This window comes from Triticum aestivum, chromosome 5D (genome assembly GCF_018294505.1).
Source record: "Triticum aestivum cultivar Chinese Spring chromosome 5D, IWGSC CS RefSeq v2.1, whole genome shotgun sequence".
NCBI lineage: Eukaryota > Viridiplantae > Streptophyta > Magnoliopsida > Poales > Poaceae > Triticum > Triticum aestivum.
The window spans coordinates 15,265,018-15,283,727 of record NC_057808.1 but is presented as its reverse complement, the minus strand read 5'-3'; the positions used below and the strand labels follow the sequence as shown (position 1 = coordinate 15,283,727).

General features: G+C 45.8%; 1 pseudogene; it reads right to left on the bottom strand.

Moving 5' to 3' along the window:
* The window catches only part of LOC123120137 (importin subunit beta-1-like), a 114,201-nt pseudogene continuing 95,491 nt past the window's right edge, over positions 1–18,710 (bottom strand).

Here is an 18,710-nt window from a genome sequence, read left to right as displayed (position 1 = left end):
TCATACCTTGCACGAGTGCGAAGTTGTCATGTACTCCCTCCGTTCCTAAAATATAGGTATTTCTAGAGATTTCAACAAATGACTACATACGGAACAAAATGAGTGAATCTACACTCTAAAATATGTCTATATACATCTGTATATGGTAGTCCATTTGAAATCTCTAAAAAGACTTACATTTAGAAACGGAGGGATTACCTAGTTATGGTGTGCATGGACGTGGGGTGCATGGAGAGGAATAACACAGGGTGACATATAACGCGATACTGAGCCAACTAAGGGCTTGGTAAATACTGAAGTTGGTATTCATTTTGCACATGGATGCTGTTCGAATTGGTGTTTGTTCCACTGTATCTCTTTTGGGATTGCTTGTGTAGCGATTAATGGAATTCGCAAATAAATTTCTCATGTGACCGAGCAAATAAAGAAAATATAAAAGTTTCAGAAGCAAGCTGTCCTAAAAATCAAAATAATCCACTTTGCTCTGCTCAACTGGGCACTAGCTGAACGACGGCGACGACTAGACTGAGTTCAGTTTGGCTGTCCATCCAATTGCCACCAAAATACATCATCATACTACCAACGCCACACACATCAAACTGTTGTCCTTCCATGCATCTATGGCAACATGCCAAAAAAGAAGAAGCAGATCGAGTTCCTCATATCATATTACTACCTCTGTAAATCCGAAATAAGTCCCGTTTTCCATGACTCCACCGTCAAACCAAACTGAGCCAACACATCAACTGCAGCGTATGTCACCCTTCCACCCCTAAAACAAACAAAGAAACAAAGAGGCACAACTAATTGGAATGATGGACGGCATGTGCAAATCATCATATATATGGAGCAGTCACCACTAGTAGAAAAGAGGGCTTTCGTTCGGGCCTGGCCAGCCCATTAGTCCCGGTTCTGCACGAACCGGGACCCATGGGGTGCATTAGTCCAGGTTCGTGAGCCCAGGGGCCCGGCCGGGGCATCGTGGGCATTGGTCCCGGTTTGTTTCGACCCATTTGTCCCGGTTCTAGGCACGAACCGGGACCAATGTGCCTTGCTCCTGGCCCACAGCCATTGGTTCCGGCTCGTGGCTCGAACCAGGACAGAAGAGGGAGCTTTAGTCCCGGTTCCGGCCACGAACCGGGACAAATGAGTTGCCTATATATACCCCATCGCCGCGGCAGAGCACTCCGCAGTGCTCTATTTTTTTCTGGCCGGCGAGGGGGAGGGCATTGGGTGCTCTAGCTCACCTCCTATGCACATGAGGTGTTCGATGAAATGCCTGAGCCACACTAGTTAAGCTTTCTCCTCTCGAAGCTCGACCTCCGAGCTCCATTTTTCCCGAGATTTGTCTAGGTTTATATTAGCGGTCCGTCACGCCCCGTCCCTGTCTTCACCGCCGTCGATCGCCCGTGCCGATCTCGTCGCCGGCACCACCGTGGTGAGCCTCTTGTTCTTATCTTCTTTCTGAAAGATTTTTTTTACTTTACATAGATACTTGTCTAATTTTCTTAGTTTTGACACACATAATTATATATAATGCACGCAGATGAACCGACAATGGATGTACGGTGACATACACACCTCCGAGTACATTAAGGGCGTGCATGATTTTCTTGAAGTGGCTGAGGAAAACAAGCAGAATGGTTTTATGTGTTTTCCATGCCCTAAAATGTGGGAATACGAAGTCTTACTCTGACCGGAAAATCCTTCACACCCACCTGCTTTACAAGGGTATCATGCCAGACTATAATGTTTGGACAAGGCATGGAGAAATAGGGGTTATGATGGAAGACGGCGAAGAAGAAGAGGACGATGACAACTATGTGCCCCCTGAATACGGTGATGCTGCAACGGGGGAAGCTGCTGAAGATCAAGAGCAACCATACGATGTGCCCGATGATGCTGCAACGGGGGAAGCTGCTGAAGATCAAGAGGAACCAGACGATGTGCCCGATGATGATGATCTCCGCCGGGTCATTGTCGATGCAAGGACGCAATGCGAAAGTCAAAAGGAGAAGCTGAAGTTCGATCGCATGTTAGAGGATCACAATAAAGGGTTGTACCCCAATTGCGAAGATGGCAACACAAAGCTCGGTACCGTACTGGAATTGTTGCAGTCGAAGGCAGAGAATGCTATGCCTGACAAAGGATTTGAGAAGCTACCGAAAATATTGAAGAAGAAGCTTCCAAAGGATAACGAATTGCCCGACAGTACGTACGCAGCAAAGAAGGTCGTATGCCCTCTAGGATTGGAGGTGCAGAAGATACATGCATGCCCTAATGACTGCATCCTCAACCGTGGTGCGTACAAGGATTTGAACGCATGCCCGGTATGCGGTGCATTGCGGTATAAGATCAGACGAGATGACCCTGGTGATGTTGACGGCGAGCCCCGCAGCAAGAGGGTTCCTGCGAAGGTGATGTGGTATGCTCCTATAATACCACGGTTGAAACAACTGTTCAGAAACAAAGAGCATAAGTTGATGCGATGGCACAGTGAGGACCGTAAGAAAGACGGGAAGTTGAGAGCACCCGCTGTCGGGTTGCAGTGGAGAAAAATTGAGAGAAAGTACTGAGCTGAGTTTGCAGGTGACCCAAGGAACGTATGGTTTGCTTTAAGCACGGATGACATTAATCTATTCGGGGAGCAGAGCAGCAATCACAGCACCTGGCCCGTGACTCTATGTATGTATAACCTTCCTCCATGGATGTGGATGAAGCGGAAGTTCATTATGATGCCAGTTCTCATCCAAGGCCCTAAGCAACCCGGCACAACATTGATGTGTACCTAAGGCCATTAGTTGAAGAACTTTTACAGCTGTGGAATGGAAACGGTGTACGTGCGTGGGATGAGCACAGACAGGAGGAATTTAACCTGCACGCGTTGCTGTTTGTAACCATCAACGATTGGCCCGCTCTCAGTAACCTTTCAGGACAGACAAACAAGGGATACCACGCATGCACGCACTGTTTAGCTGACACCGAAAGTATATACTTGGACAAATGCAGGAAGAATGTGTACCTGGGCCATCGTCGATTTCTTCCGACCAACCATCAATGTCGAAAGAAAGGCAAGCATTTCAAAGGCGAGGCAGATCACCGGAACAAGCCTGCCATGTGTACCGTGATCACGTACTTTCTATGGTCAATGATTTACACGTAATCTTTGGAAAGGGTCCCGGCGGACTAGCTGTTCCGAATGACGCTGAGGGACGCGCACCCATGTGGAAGAAGAAATCTATATTTTGGGACCTACCCTACTGGAAAGACCTAGAGGTCCGCTTTTCGATCGACGTGATGCACATGACGAAGAACCTTTGCGTGAACCTGCTAGGCTTCTTGGCGTGTATGGGAAGACAAAAGATACAGCTGAGGCACGGGAGGACCTGCAACGTTTGCACAAAAAGACGACATGCCTCCAAAGCAGTATGAAGGTCCTGCTAGCTATGCTCTTACCAAAGAAGAGAAGGAAATCTTCTTTGAATGCCTGATTAGTATGAAGGTCCCGACTGGCTTCTCGTCGAATATAAAGGGAATAATAAATATGCCAGAGAAAAAGTTCCAGAACCTAAAGTCTCATGACTGCCACGTGATTATGACGCAACTGCTTCCGGTTGCATTGAGGGGGCTTCTACCAGAAAACGTCCGATTAGCCATTGTGAAGCTATGTGCATTCCTCAATGCAATCTCTCAGAAGGTGATCGATCTAGAAATCATATGAAGGCTAAGGAGTGATGTGGTGCAATGTCTTGTCAGTTTCGAGCTGGTGTTCCCACCATCCTTCTCCAATATCATGACGCACGTCCTAGTTCATCTAGTTGACGAGATTGTCATTCTGGGCCCCGTATTTGTAGACAATATGTACCCCTTTGAGAGGTTCATGGGAGTCCTAAAGAAATATGTCCGTAACCGCGCTAGGCCAGAAGGAAGCATCTCCATGGGCCATCAAACAGAGTATGTCATTGGGTTTTCCGTTGACTTCATTCCTGGCCTTAAGAAGATAGGTCCCCTAAATCGCGGTATGAGGGGAGACCGACTGGAAAAGGCATGCTCGGAGGGGACTCAATAATATGCAGGGACGGATATTCTTGGTCTCAAGCACACTACACAGTTCTACAGAACTCTACCTTGGTGACGCCGTATGTCGATGAACACAAGAACAGTCTGCGCTCCAAACACCCGGAGCAGTGCGACGACTGGATTACATGTGAACACATCAGGACTTTCAGCAATTGGTTGGAAACACGTCTCAGAGGTGACAACACTGTTTGTGATGAGCTGTACTCGTTGTCCAGCGGACCATCTTCGAATGTATTGACTTACAAAGGATACGAGATAAATGGGAATACATTTTACATGATCGCCCAAGATCAAAAGAGCACCAACCAAAACAGCGGTGTCCGCTTTGATGCAGCAACCGAGAGGGGAAAGGACACATATTATGGTTACATAGTGGACATATGGGAACTTGACTACGGACATGATTTTAAGGTCCCTTTGTTTAAGTGCAAATGGGTCAATCTGTCAGGAGGTGGGGTACAGGTAGACCCACAGTACGGAATGACAACAGTGGATCTGAACAATCTTGGGTACACTGACGAACCGTTCGTCCTAGCCAATGATGTGGCACAGGTTATCTATGTGAAGGACATGTCTACCAAACCGAGAAAAAGAAAGGATAAGGAAGCGAATACATCATACGATTAGCCAAAGCGCCACATAGTTCTTTCAGGAAAAAGGGACATCGTGGGAGTGGAGGGCAAGGCAGACATGTCTGAAGATTATGAAAAGTTTCATGAAATTGCTCCCTTCAAAGTCAAGGCTGACCGAAGCATCCTGATAAACGATGAAGATTATCCATGGTTACGGCGCAATAAGCAAATGACACAAGCGAAGAGAAAGTGAAGACTTTCTCTCCACAAGTATTATGATGATACCATGCCAACTTTCAACCTCTTCATAGTTCATTTGAAATGCCTGTTGTAACAGATGAGTTTCCGTATGAAACCCTGATATCTCGAAACAGATTGTCCGTTTTGTACACGAAGTGCATCCAGTTTTTGCCGTAACCCTCTCTACTTTCTTGCACATGCTATGTGGATGAAATTATGATACCATGCCAACTTTCAACCTTTTCAGAGTTCATTTGAAATGCTTTTCAATTTCAGGGTCTTATAGCTCAAAATAATCAATAAATGCATGAAAAATAACAAATGAAGTCAGAAAGGGTTGAAAATTGATGATGTGGCTTTGAATGGTGCATTTTGAACACAGAAAAACAATGGAGTTCCAATAAGTTCAAAAAAAATGAAACCCCTTTGTAACAGACGAGTTTCCGTATGAAACCCTGATACTTCGAAAGAGATTGTCCGTTTTGTACACGAAGTGCATCCAGTTTTTGCCGTAACCATCTCTACTTTCTTGCACATGCTATGTGGATGAAATGATGATACCATGCCAACTTTCAACCTTTTCAGAGTTCATTTGAAATGCTTTTCAATTTCAGGGTCTTATAGCTCAAAATAATCAATAAATGCATGAAAAATAACAAATGAAGTCAAAAAGGGTTGAAAATTGATGACGTGTCTTTGAATGGTGCATTTTGAACACAGAAAAACTATGGAGTTCAAATAAGTTCAAAAAAATGAAATCCCTTTGTAACAGACGAGTTTCCGTCTGAATTATCATAAAATATCAAAAAGAATTATCATAAAATAAAATAAGGAAAAGGAAGAAAAGATGAAGAAGGAAAGAAGGAAGAAGAAGAAGAAAAAGAAGGAGAGGAAGAAGGAGAAGAAGAAGGAGAAGAAGAGGAGAGGAAGAAGAGGAAAAAAGAGGAGAAATAAATAAGAAGAGGAAAAAAGAAGAAGAAAAAATAAGAGAAGAAGAGAGGAATAGAGGAGAAGAAGAAAAAATAGAAAATACCTCTGTTCCTTTCTTCTTCTCCTCTTTTTTCTTCTTCTTTTTTTTCTTCGATCTTCTCCTGATCTATTAATCCTTTCTTCTTCTCCTCTATTTTTTCTTCTTCCGGACACCGCGGAGGTGGTTAATTAGTAGTTGAACTAGTTAAACTAGTTTATTTATAGTAAGTTCTTAATTAGTAGTTGAACTAGTTGATTTAAGAAAACTACTTTATTTATAGTAAGTGCTTAATTAGTAGTTGAACTAGTTGATTTAATAAAACTACTTTATTTTACTATATATAGAAGTAGTTTATTTTTAGTAAGTACTACTTTATTTTATTTATAGTAATTAAGTGCTTAGTAGTAGTTGAACTAGTTTATTTAAGAAAACTATTTTATTTTACTATATATAGAAGTAGTTTATTTTTAGCAAGAAAATTAATAGAACTAGTTTATTTTTTAGTTCAAGCAATTATTCCCGCATAGACGTCGATGATGCCTATCCCGCATCCTCGTCGTCGACTTGGCGGAGGAGGCCGGCTTGATAAGAGGGGCCATGCCCGGGACTGGGCTCCGCCGGGCTGGTATTGGGAGGTGCTACCTTCCCGGGGGCGTAGGTTGGTGGGGAGCCAGCCCGTCGTTGACCCGATCCTTGTTTGGTGGCGGTCGCGTGTGCCAGTGACGGTGCCGAGGCTTCCGGACACCGCGGAGGTGGTACATCACCGTGTCAGCGAGGAGGACGAGCACGTCTGTCGCTACATGGTTGCGTTGGAGGGAAAGTCCGACAATACCTGGCAGGTTCTTAAGGGATCTCACTAGAGCTATGATCCTGTGATGGTTCCTTCTCTTTGGGTGTCCACGGCCCGCGCCGATACCCGTCGGGCGCTATGGTTCTAGCTGTATTAGCGATGCTATATGTATGATAGTATTCGAGGTGTATTAGTGATAATATTCGACGATGTACGGACGCAAGAGATGATGTAGTTTTGCTTATAATTGAATGCATTCTAATTTGAATACTACTTTATTTTACAATTTGGTTTTGCTTATTGAATGCTCAAATTGGAAAAGTACTCCTACTTTGAATGCTAAAATTGCAGAGCACTATGCAAGGCGTATGCATTTGATTAGTTGATAGCTTATAGGGTTTATATTTTTGCAGAAATCTAGGAGCCCCTCCATCATCCCCGCCGTCGTCCCCGTCACCGACCCCCCTCCGACCTCGAGGTGAGACCAGCCAAATCTCCATGTCAATATGAGTCCTATATATATGAGAGGACGATATGTCCTTTTTTAGAAAGATAATTAAACGATATTTTGGGTTGACTTTAAGTCTGTCGAGTCTCCACCATATATGAGAGGACGAAGAATCCCGACTGTTGTCGTGGGGGTAGCTTCTCCTTCGTTCCCGTGTGCTAGACAATTTGTTGTAATGCACTCGAGAACGAAAGGAGGAGCTACCATCACCGACGGTCGCAATGTCAGAGAGGAATCAGTGAGGGAGAGTCTCCACCATATATATATGAGAGGACGAAGAATCCCGACTGTTGTTGTGGGGGTAGCTTCTCCTTCATTCCCGTGTGCTAGACAACTTGGTGTAATGCACTCGGGGATGAAAGGAGGAGCTACCATCACCTACGGTCGAATATGTACACCATGTCAGACGAGTGTTTTCAAGAAAAGATTCGACAGACCGATAGTCAACCCGTGTTGAATAATAATGATCTAATTTAGGTTTTTAGTACATATATTTAATTGTACAAGTTTAATATTTGAATTATGAACATAGGAAATGTCGTACTCGGACAACGAAAGTCTCCCAGGGGAGTGCGACTGGTGCCACAACGACCGAGGTCTATGCGACAGGCCTCACCTAGACGAAGATCGGCGCTTCAGCATTAAGCTCGAGGAGACCTTCGATGTTGAAATGGTACCACTACAAAAAAAAGACATATCCGTGACATTTTGGGCCGAACGAAAATCTTTTCTGTCATACTTATGACACTTCTATGACGATAATTGTGACAAAACCCGGTATCATCATAGATGTGGTGGGGTCCTACTTCTATGACAAAAAATCATGACAGAAAATGGGATTTTCGTCCTGGGCGGGCTAGAGACGCACTGCATGACATTCTTTGGGCCGTCCATGATGGAAAAAACCGTGGTAGAAGCGAGGGCGAGGAAAATATCGGGGTGTTCCCGGTTATGGTGGGTGGTCGGGGCCGAGCGATGCGCGTTTCTCTCATACACGCACGCGCGTAGGTGCGAGGCGTTGGGCTCTAACTGAACCCGAGCGAGGCGTTAGGCTCTAACTGAACCTGAGCGATTGCACAGCAGGGTACGCATTACTGAACCCGAGCGATCGATCGATGGCTGTTAACTGAACTCGATCGAGTGATTCCTTCGCTACTACTGCTAACTGAAGCCGATCGATGCTGCCTCTGGATGAATAGTGAGTGTTGCGGGGGCGGGGGGGGGGGGGTTGGATGAACAGTTCCATGTGGGGGTGGATGAACAGTACCCCGATCGATCGAGCCGGTTGGGGCTAGATGAACAGGACCCCGTGGATGGCAGGATGAACCGGACCACCCCGTGGAGGGCAGGATGAACAGTAGATGGTGGAGGGCTGGATGAACAGTAGTCCGTGGAGGGGTGGTTGAACAGGTGCCCGTGGAGAGGGCTGGTTGAACAGTAGCCGGTGGAGTAGCGCGCGGTGGAGGCTGGATGAACAGGAGCCCGTGGATGAACAGTCGCAGGTGGAGGCTGGAGGAGGTCGACGGTGGATGAACAGTAGCTCGTGGAGGCTGGAGGGGGTCGACGGTGGAGATGAACAGTATCCCGTGGAGTCCCGTTTTGTGGTACGCCACACCCCTCCCGATGAACAGGACCCCCGTTTCAACCGTAGCGCTCCAACACAAGTTTGTTTCCTCCGTTTTGCGGTACGCCACACCCCTCCTGATCAACAGGGCCCCCGTTTCGACCGTAGGAGGTCCGTTTCCTCCGTTTTGCGGTACGCCAGACCCCTCCCGATGAACAGGATCCCATTTCAAACGTGGCCGGTCGAACACAAGGCCGTTTCCTCCGTTCTGCGTTACGCCAGGCCTCATTTCCATCGGCTGTTCCGTCCAAGCCGGTTGTCTCCCACGCATTCCGTTGCCTCCCGATGAACACAACGCATTCCGTTGCCTCCCCATGAACACGACGACGACGTTGTTTCTCCGTTCCGACCTAGCCATGTACACGAGCCCTGGCCGTATGTACGCGCGAGTAGGCGTTTGAGACCCCGCCCGTCTGTATGTACGTGGCCGTATTTACTTTCTTGCACCCTGGCCGCTGTACGTACGTGTACATGCTACGTGCGCGCCTCTACTACGACACGTGCGCATCTCTACATCGACCAGTATGTACGTACACGTTCGCGACCAGAATGACAACGCTACGTACGCTTCGACCAGGTGGGTCCCGACTGTCAGGCACTTCCTTGTGTGCGAAGATGTAGCTGGTGGCACTACAGGAATCAGCTACTTTGCCGTCTGCCACGGCAGACGGCAAAGGCAAGGATGGCGGACGGCAAAAGGCTCCGGCAAAGTAGGCTACGGTAAAAAGCTTCTTTGCCGTCTGCTTTCTGAAGCGGACGGCAAAGGGGCCTTTGCCATCAGCGGCTGACGGCAAAGAAAGCCGATGGCAATAAATGTGTTGTTAGTCCGTTAGGCGGCTAACGACAGCCTTTGCCGTCCGCCGCTGACGGCAAAGAGCATCCGGCCTTTGCCGTTCGCCGAATGATGTCAGCTGGACGTCACTGCGGGACAAGCCTTTGCCGTCTGCCACTATAGGCAAAGTGCTCAAACATGCTAGTCCCAGGAAGCACAGGTAGCTGCCACGTGGCATGTTTGCCGTCAGCTAGCTGACGGCAAAGAGCCTGTATAGCCCTGTTTTTAATTTGATTCATTCAATTTGACAGCAATTCATAGATATACAGAGATATACACAACAATTCACATATATACACAACAAGCATATCCAACACACAAGTTTCATCATATATACATACATAACCAACACACATATAGTTCCATCCTTACATATTACAAAAGTTTCACATTGTTCATCCTACACCGTTATCCATCCATCCATATAACAAGTTCCAACCATGCAAGTTCATTGATACAAAATAAAAGCACAAATGGAAAAGAAGCACTCCATCCATGCAAGCTTCCGTGAATTAAATCAAATCAGCAAAATGATAAACAAGATGTTAGAAAAAGAAGAAGAACATGAAGAAGAAGAAGAAGACTATAAGAAATAAGCATACTTAAGTAAAATGGAGCTAACCTAGAAGAAAATGAAGAAGAAGAAGAAGAAGACTAGAAGAATACTAGAAGAAGACTAGAATAATAATAATAATAATAATAATAATAATAATAATAATAATAATAAGAAGAAGAAGAAGAAGAAGAAGAAGAAGAAGACTATAATTAAGCTTATTATGTAAACTTGGTCATTTTGTGCTAACATAAGTAATTTTGGAGTTAACCTATAGGAAACTAAGCATATTAGAGATAACTTAGCATATTAGAGCCAACTTAGGTAAAATGGAGCCAACCTAGCTAATTATGCCATCTTTGAGTGAACTAAGCATATTAGAGCTAACTTATAGCTAACTTATGACCTAGAAGAAGACGAAGACTATAAGCTTATTATGTAAACTTGGTCATTTTGTGCTAACATAAGTAATTTTGGAGCTAACCTATAGGAAACTAAGCATAGTAGAGATAACTTAGCATATTAGAGCTAACATATGTAACTAAGCATATTAGAGCTAACATAGGTAACTAAGCATATTAGAGCTAACTATATATAAATCATTTTGGAGATCTGACATAGCTGACATAGTTCAGTTCTCATTGTTCTTCTCCTTCTCCTTCCTCAGCCTGATGCGCCAAGAGCGGCGAGGCGGTGGAGGCAGTGGGATGTAGTCTTCTACCACAATTGGCGTGGTCATGTCGCCCAGCTGTGGGATCGCCGGCGCCACCACCGGCGCGAGGTCATTGTCAGGCACCACCACCATCGCGAGGCCATCTTCAGGCAGGACAGGCATGACCATCGCTAGGTCATCCTCAGCCACCACCATCTCTTGCCCATGGTGCTCCACCACCATCTCCTGCCCTTGGTCGGCCACCACCATCACTAGGTCATCCTCAGCCGGATGCCCACTCTGCTCCTCTTCTTCCCCACTCCAGTCCGGATCCTCCTCCTTGCTGTCTTTGCTGCAGCCCGAATCGCTGCTGCTTTTGATACAGCCAGAATCGCTGTTGCTTTTGCTACAGCCAGAATCGCTGCTTCTTTGGCTGTAGCCAGTGTCGCTGCTGCTACTCCCATTGCCTGTCCAAATGCAACAATTAATGACCGTTAACAATCGATGCGAGACAAAGCCAAATGTAGAGGAATAAGAAGAGGCAGAACATACCGGCATCATCGTCGTCAGCGTAGCGCATGCGACACATAGTCGCGTTGAACACCTTCACGATGAGCATGGTGGTGTCATCGTCGTACCTGAAGAGAAGGAAGTACCCCGGCCGCAGGTCGTAGGCACGGTAGAACTTCTCCCAGCCATGACACAGGTACATGTGGCCCTCCTTGATCACCAACTCCACGTCCCACAGCCTGCAAAACCCGCTGCCGGCCTGTTGCAGCTTCACATTATTTGGCGGATCTTCACCCAGCATGTTCATAAAAGTGTTAGGCAGCCTCTGCAGTTTGGGACAAGGAGTGATGTAGCAAACAACAGAGTTATCATAATGAGATGGGTGAAGGGGAGATCTCTCCTTTTATATACCTGCCTCTTGGAGGAAGTCCCAAGTATGATACTGAAGAACTCGAAAGCATCCAACTCGTACTTCGGCGTGGCAGAGCGGAGCCTGCGGTGATGGCCTCCCCCCATCTCTAATAAGCAGCAGAAGAGACCAATTAGTATCTAGCTAGAAGCATATCTATAAACATAGAGCCAAGTTTCTAGACATGAAAGAAAACTGAGAAAAAAAGCAATGCACTTGTGCTCAACAACATCAACAACACTTTGTTAATTTGGTAGGTTAGTTGGCAATGGCAATTGGCACCCTTCAAAACTAGGGATTTCTTTAGACGTGAAAGAAAACTGAAAATGTTGAAAAAATGAGCATAGTAATCTAAAAATAGGGGAAAATACACTTCTTCTTTCTCCTCTTTATCTTTTTTTCATCTTTCTTCTTTCTTCTTAACCAAAACTAAACCTAAAGTTCCTTCTGGTGTGATCACATTGGAATACTTGTGGCAACAAATCATAGTTGCACCATATTTTAGGTGGCTCTAGGTGCCACACACCAAGCAAACAAACAAACCTCAAATCAGAAACTAAAGGTGTAGTGTCGTAAAATCAATTTACTTTGTATGCAAATCAGAATGTATAGTTTGCCTTTCCGCAAAAAAGAAAAGGAAAAGACGTGTATAGTTTGCCTCTTATGACAGATTCCATAAGCAATATGCATGCCTTGTTGTTTTCTCAAATTAAACTAATTCGAGTGTTGCTGATTGATGAATTTGAATATATGAAAAGGAATTTGAGGAAAGCTTTTGCTCTTCTCACTATTAATTTCATAATCTTTTATACAACCCCTTCAAGGAGTCTGTGGATAACTTTCGTTTACAGTTCACTAGATATGTGTATTACATTTTCTATTGGAAATGCATTTGAATTCATTTATCACAAATACTAATTCTAAACTTTAACTCTGATGATACGGTTGCCACGTACCTACCAAGACATGCCAATTTTTTTCTTGTATATAAAAGAACTCGTGCACTAATATTTACTTCACTGAAAGATTTTTCACTTTGAAGGGAAATAGTTGTTGTTCCATCATCTATTAATAATATAACAATAATAATTCATTATATGCCAATGAGTTGAGAAATCTGGCACTACATTATTTAAATGACACATAAAAAGCATAATGTACAAAAAATTGATCATGAATAACTAAACACTGTGGATCAATAATAGTATAGAAGATGATCTAACTAATAAGACTACTAGTGAGAATTGAGATTATACACAATTATAGTAGAGAAGATGCTATCTATGCTCTAAACCTAAACTAAAGTAAACCTAAACTAAACCAAACCTAAAATAAACCTAAACTAAACTTAAAATACAGAAAAAAAACAAAAAAAACAAGAGGTCTGACCGGGTGGAGGAGGGGGCACCGGAGGGGTGGGGCGGCCGCGGTGGTGGCGGAGAGGGGTGCCGGGACGGCCGGGTGGAGGAGGGGGCGCCGGAGTGGCGGGGAGGCCGCGGTGGTGGAGCAGAGGGGCGCCGGGGCCGCCGGGTGGAGGAGGGAGCTCCGGAGCGGCGGGGCAGCCGCGGTGGTGTAGCAGAGGGCCGCCGGGGCCGCCAGGGTGGAGGAGGGGGTGCCGCGACGACGTGGGTGGCGTGGGACGGCGGCGGCTCGGGCACGGGCGGCGTGGCGCGGCGACGGGGATGACGCGGGGCGGGGAAGGGGGTCACCGGGGCTGCTGGGGCGGCGCGGCGACGTGGGTGGAGTGGGGCGGCGGCGGCACGGGGGCGGGATGGTGCGGGGCGGCGGCGGCGGGGGGAGAGAGAGAGGACAGATGTGGGGCGCGGGCGGGCGTCGATATGGATTTTAGTTAGGGCACGGTTCTTTGCCGTCCACCAGCAGACGACAAAGATCCTAGCTAACGGGCGTTAGCTTGGCCACTTTCTTTGCCGTCTGCTAGTGGACGGCAAAGACAGTGTCCGTTAGGTGGTTCTCGGTAGTGGGCCACCCTCATTCTTTGCCGTCGGCTAGCGGACGACAAAGACTATATGCCGTCTGCTGGCGGACGACAAAGACTTGGCTGACGTCAAATATGGTCTTTCTCGTCAGCCAAATCTTTGCCGTCAGCTTCTATTGAGATGACGGCAAAGAAGGTCTTTGACGTCAGCTAGTGGACGGCAAAGACATGGCTGACGGCAAAGATCCTGATTCCAGTAGTGTGGGTCCCAGCAGTCAGGGGCCGAATCATTTTTTTTGTTTTTGCCCGGACGCACTTCCTTGCGTGAGAAGATGTAGCTGGTGGGTCCCAGCAGTCGGCGGGAAATGTTTTTATCGCGAAATACGGTGGCCCGTCCGGTGGGTCCCCGCTGTCAGGTGGAGGAATAATTATTTTGCGCGTAATAAGGAGGCACTTCCTTGCTGCGGCCGTGGACCCAGCTGTCAGCCTCTCCACGTACAGTCCACATCCCATGGAAGCCGTTCCTTGACCACGCTGACCACGCCGCGCCGAGAGCACCAGGGCGGTGGACGACGGCGAGGCCTAGGAAGGGGACGATGCGGAGCCGGGGAAGACGCGACAGTGGAAGCCCGCGCGGAGAGGAGTACGAGGGTTCACTGGTTTGGCTGCGGTGTGAGGCTGCCATCGCCGCAGGGCCTGGCCAGCGGTGGGAATAGTAGGGGCGTGAGGCCTCCGTGGCAGCACAGCCGGCCACGGGAGGCAGGAGCATGCGGCACGACCGGCACTGCTTTGGGCGGCTGGAGCAAGAAGACCAGAGGTTGAAGAAGCACTACGGCCGTTGGATTGATATCGTACGGTCACCGGAGCTAGAATCGTTCATATTGACTAAGTTGACAAAGCACTCTGTCCCCGTCAACTTAGTAGGCCCACAAGTCAGCCTCCCACCAAGGTGGGTCCCAAGTAGCAGGGGGAGTATTCATTTTTTTGTGCGTAATAAGGAGGCACTTCCGGTGGGTCCGAGCTGACAGCGGGGGGAACGTTTTTTTCGTGAAATACGGTGGCCCGTCCGGTGGGTGCCAGCAGTTAGGGGGGAAACGTTTTTTTCGCCAAATACGGTGGCCCGTACGGTGGGTCCTTGCTGTCAGGTGGAGGAATAATTATTTTCCGCGTAATAAGGAAGCACTTCCTTGCGGCTGCCGTGGACCCAGCTGTCAACCTCTCCACGACAGTACTCTTCCGATGGAAGTCGTTCCTTGACCACGTTGACCGCGGCGCACTGAGAGCACCAGGGCGGTGGACGACGGCAAGGCGTAGGAAGGGGATGACGCGGAGCCGGGGAATACGCGGCAGTGGATGCCCACGCGGAGAGGAGTACGAGGGTTCCCTGGTTCGGCTGCGGTGTGAGGCTGTCGTCGCCGCAGAATAACAGGGGGTGTGGTTGAGTAGAGAGATGCACTGGCCAGCGGTGGGAGTAGTAGGGGGCGGTGAGGCCTGCACGGGAGGCGGGAGCAGGCGGTCCCGACGGCGCTGGATTTGGCGGCTGTTGCAAGAAGATCAGAGATTGAAGAAACACGACGGACGTTGGATTGACATCCAATGGTTACGTCTGCTAGAATCGTTTGTTGACGTATATAATAACTAAAAAAATCTTGCATACGCGTCAACTTAATAGGCCCATAAGTCAGACCATACGACTCCATATGCAATTTATTGCAGTCCGTTTTTTTGGTTGGCCAGGGCCAATTTTGCATATTTCGGTGGGTTCCAAACTATTTTTAATACCGAAATGTCGAGCTAGATTTAAAGTACTTTGAAGATATATTTAAATTAGGTTAATGCCCAGTGAAATAGGAATCTGAAAATGTGAAAAAATTCAGAAATTATAAAGTAATTGCCAATTTGTCATCTGTTTTTATATTTACAACCCATTTCATATTACTTTCAAGATTTGCCGGCGTCTTGAAAGAGTTGCAGCCCATCAGGGCGTAGAAAAATAAGTAGGCCTGTATTGGGTATTCTTCAGAAAAAATAAAATGGGCTCATTTTCAAAAAGAAAAAATAGCTGGGTGATACGTCTCCAATGTATCTATAATTTTTGATTGCTCCATGCTATATTATCTACTGTTTTGGACAATATTGGGCTTTATTATCCACTTTTATAATATTTTTGGGACTAACCTATTAACCGGAGGCCCAGCCCAGAATTGCTGGTTTTTGCCTATTTCAGAGTTTCGCAGAAAAAGAATATCAAACGGAGTCCAAACGGAATGAAACCTTCGGGAGCATGATTTTTGGAACGAACATGATCCAGGAGACTTGGACCTTACGTAAGAGAAGCTTCTAGGAGGCCACGAGGAAGGGGCGCGCCCTCCACCCTCGTGGGCCCCACGTTGCTCCACCGACGTAATCCTTCCTCCTATATATACCTACGTACCCCCAAACGATCAGATACGGAGCCAAAAACCTAATTCCACCGCTGCAACCTTCTGTACCCAGGCGATCCCATCTTGGGGCCTGTTCCGGAGCTCCGCCGGAGGGGGCATCCATCACGGAGGCTTCTACATCAACACCATAGCCTCTCTGATGAAGTGTGAGTAGTTTACCTCAGACCTTCGGGTCCATAGTTAGTAGCTAGATGGCTTCTTCTCTCTTTTTGGATCTCAATACAATGTTCTCCCCCTCTCTCGTGGAGATCTATTCGATGTAATCTTCTTTTTGCGGTGTGTTTGTTGAGACCGATGAATTGTGGGTTTATGACCAAGTTTATCTATGAATAATATTTGAATCTTCTCTGAATTCTTTTATGTATGATTGGTTATCTTTGCAAGTCTCTTCAAATTATCAGTTTGGTTTGGCCTACTAGATTGATCTTTCTTGCAATGGGAGAAGTGCTTAGCTTTGGGTTCAATCTTGCGGTGTCCTTTCCCAGTGACAGTAGGGGCAGCAAGGCACGTATTGTATTGTTGCCATCGAGGATAACAAGATGGGGTTTTTATCATATTGCATGAATTTATCCCTCTACATCATGTCATCTTGCTTAAGGTGTTACTCTGTTTTCATGAACTTAATACTCTAGATGCATGCTGGATAGCGGTCGATGAGTTGAGTAATAGTAGTAGATGCAGGTAGGAGTCGGTCTACTTGTCTCGGACGTGATGCCTATATACATGATCATACCTAGATATTCTCATAACTATGCTCAATTCTGTCAATTGCTCAACAGTAATTCGTTCACCCACCGTAAAATACTTATGATCTTGAGAGAAGCCACTAGTGAACCCCGGGTCTATCTTCATCATATTAGTCTTCCAATACTTAGTTAGTTCCTTTGCTTTTTACTTTGCTTTTATTTTACTTTGCATCTTTATCATAAAAATACCAAAAATATTATCCTATCATTTCTATCAGATCTCACTCTCGTAAGTTACCGTGAAGGGATTGACAACCCCTTATCGTGTTGGTTGCGAGGATTTATTTGTTTTGTGTAGGTACGAGGGACTCGCGCGTAGCCTCCTACTGGATTGATACCTTGGTTCTCAAAAACTGAGGGAAATACTTACGCTACTTTGCTGCATCACCCTTTCCTCTTCGAGGGAAAACCAACGCCGTGCTCAAGAGGTAGCAAGAAGGATTTCTGGCGCCGTTGCCGGGGAGGTCTACGCAAAAGTCAATATACCAAGTACCCATCAGAAACCCTTATCTCCCACATTACATTATTTGCCATTTGCCTCTTGTTTTCCTCTCCCCCACTTCACCCTTGCAGTTTTATTCGCCCTCTCTTTTTCGTTCGCCTCTTTTTCGCCTGCTTGTCGTTATGGCTAGTCCCTTATCCACTCCGTTGTCCCCTGAGTTTGAAGTCTTTCAATTCAAACAAAGACAAGGAGAAAACTTAAAAGATGCCTGGTTGAGAATAATGGAGTCTTATCATAATTGTACCTTGGAAGTGAACCTGAGAATTTTGCTTCGCAATTTTTATGTTGGATTAAATATGTCTCATAGACAACTCTTGGATTGCGTTGCCAAAGGCAATTTTATTGAAATTGATCCCCATATTGCGCTTGAAGTTGTAGAAGGTATAGTGGGAACACTACCTCAAAAAATGGGGCCTCATCCTACTGTGGAAGAGACACAAGTTTTTGAAAATTTTTGCGAAGTAACTAAGATTTTACAGAAGTCTCTTGAACCTCTTAGAATGTTAGCGGAAATATTCACCGTATGAATATGTTCATTACTCTTTGCAATAAGCGGTTGGATTCTTTAGATCTAAAAATTTCAGAATATGAAGGGAAACATAAAGAACCTCCCGGATTCGAGCTGGATTCCGCTAAAAATTTGAAAACCAAAGATGGCAATACGCAGATCTATCCTTGCTTTTATGCCTAGCTAGGGGCGTTAAACGATAGCGCTTGTTGGTAGGCAACCCAATTTTATTTTTAGTTTTTTGCTTTTTACTTCTGTTTAGGAATAAATCTTTGTTCTAGCCTCTGGTTAGATGTGTTTTTATGTTATAATTAGTGTTTGTGCCAAGTTAAACCTATAGGATCTTCTTGGATGATAGTTATTTGATCTTGCAGAAATTTCCAGAAACTTTCTGTTCACGAAAACAATTGTTAAAAATCACCAGAACGTGATAAAATACTGATTCCAATTGCTGCTGATCAATAAACAAATTGTCTAGGTCTTCCTATTTTTTCTGATTTTTTGGAGCTCCAGAAGTTTGCGTTAGTTACAGATTATTAAAGACTGTTCTGTTTTTGACAGATTCTGTTTTTCGTGTGTTGTTTGCTTATTTTGATGAATCTATGGCTACTATAATAGTTTATAAAAGATAGAGAAGTTGGAATACAGTAGGTTTAACACCAATATAAATAAAGAATGAGTTCATTACAGTACCTTGATGTGGTCTTTTGTTTTCTTTTGCTAACGGAGCTCACGAGATTTTCTGTTAAGTTTTGTGTTGTGAAGTTTCCAAGTTTTGGGTGAAAGATTTGATGGATTATGGAACAAGGAGTGGCAAGAGCCTAAGCTTGGGGA